Genomic DNA, 1,544 nt, shown 5'->3' on the forward strand with positions numbered 1-1,544 from the left:
GCACTCCCTTTATTTAAACTCAAAATCAAGCCTTTGGATTCTTGTCTCTATTCAGATCCCTGTAGTTTGGCTGGAGCAGGCCTCTGGAGACAGCCTCGCAATGTAGCGGTCTACACGTGGCTCTGGCTTCTCCATGAGCACTACGAGGTGAATTTAGTTTACCAATCACCAACCAGGAGGCATTCTCAAGAGAGTTTACATGAATTTAATTTTTAGACAACCCACATGACATGGTTTTTTTTCTTTAAAAAAAAAAAAAAGCCTCCACTCCAAATAAATCAAGGTCAAAAGTAAATGAAGAGCTCACAATGACATCAGTTCCGTTTGTCTAAGTCCTGGTGTTGTGTGGATGAACAGCAGCCGGTTAGGATGAGAGACATCGGTCATGAGTTGTCCACTGTTAACATTTCTCCATCTCTAAGCCTTCCTTAAAGAAGATCATATACGGAGTCACACCATCCTGACAGTAGTCCAGCAGAGCAACCATGCCATCTGTATTCATGTTCTCACCAATAAAGAACTGGTACTTTTTGAAATTTTCAAGGATCTTCTTGATTCGTTCTGCAGCCCCTGTCATACAAGGCTTTACTCTTTCTGGTTTCTGCTCTTCAAGTTTGCCTTTGATTGATTTCATGTAGTCTTTGATGTCCTTCTTGTAGGCTTCTTTTGTGAAGCTGGTTTCCTGCAAGTGATGGTTCATGACAATATCAACACCAGTGACCACAGTGCTTTCTGCTCCATCACCATCCAGGCCTTCAGCTGAGACGTTGCCACCAATGAGGGAGTCATCGATGTTACCTTCAGTCCTATTGACCATCTTCCCCTCCACTTCCAGACACAGCCCGTCTTTTTGATCTCCTGAATCTTGTAGATTTCGGAGAAGATCTCATCATGGCTGATGAGGTCTCGGTAGATGATCATGATGGCGGCTAAAGGGAGACAGTGGAGGCGCTAGCTTAGGAGGAGCCAGAGTGGCGCTGAGGGGTGGGGGGGATCGGGCAGAAAGGGGCTCAGAAACCCTTTGTATAGCAGAATGAAACACCATTGGGTCCTCTCACATCCTAACAATTGTTCTTATGTTTGAGAATATTGACTGTCAATCCATCACATCCAGGGTCTTCCTCTTTTTTGCTGCCCCCTCTTCCTGACAACATGTCTGGAATATGTGAAATGCGGTCTTGCCAAACTTGGCCCCAAGGAACATTCTGGTTATACTTCTTCAAAGACAGATTCGTTTGTTTTCTGGCAGTCTATGATACTTTAAATATTCTTGCCAGCACCATAATTCAAATGCATATACTCTTCTTTAGTCTGCCTTATTCAATGTTAAACTTCCATATGCCTATGAAGCCATTGGAAATACCAAGGTGGGGGTCGGGGCACCTTAGTCCTGCAGTAACGTTCTTATTTGTCAACACTTAAGGAGGTGCAAAAGATTTACCCAATGCAATGTATTGTTTGGTTTTGTTACCACTGCATCAATAAACATTGATTGTAGTTGCAAACAAGAGGAAATCCTTGAAAAGTTCAACCTATTTTCTACT

The 1,544-nt window shown here is 43.1% G+C and overlaps 1 pseudogene; it reads right to left on the minus strand.

Moving 5' to 3' along the window:
* Positions 1 to 400: 400 nt before the first annotated feature.
* LOC101641149 lies at positions 401 to 921 on the minus strand (annotated as a pseudogene).
* Positions 922 to 1,544: the final 623 nt, after the last annotated feature.

Source organism: Echinops telfairi, unplaced genomic scaffold, assembly GCF_000313985.2.
Source record: "Echinops telfairi isolate 266 unplaced genomic scaffold, ASM31398v2 ScPeMD7_7469;HRSCAF=8507_1, whole genome shotgun sequence".
NCBI lineage: Eukaryota > Metazoa > Chordata > Mammalia > Afrosoricida > Tenrecidae > Echinops > Echinops telfairi.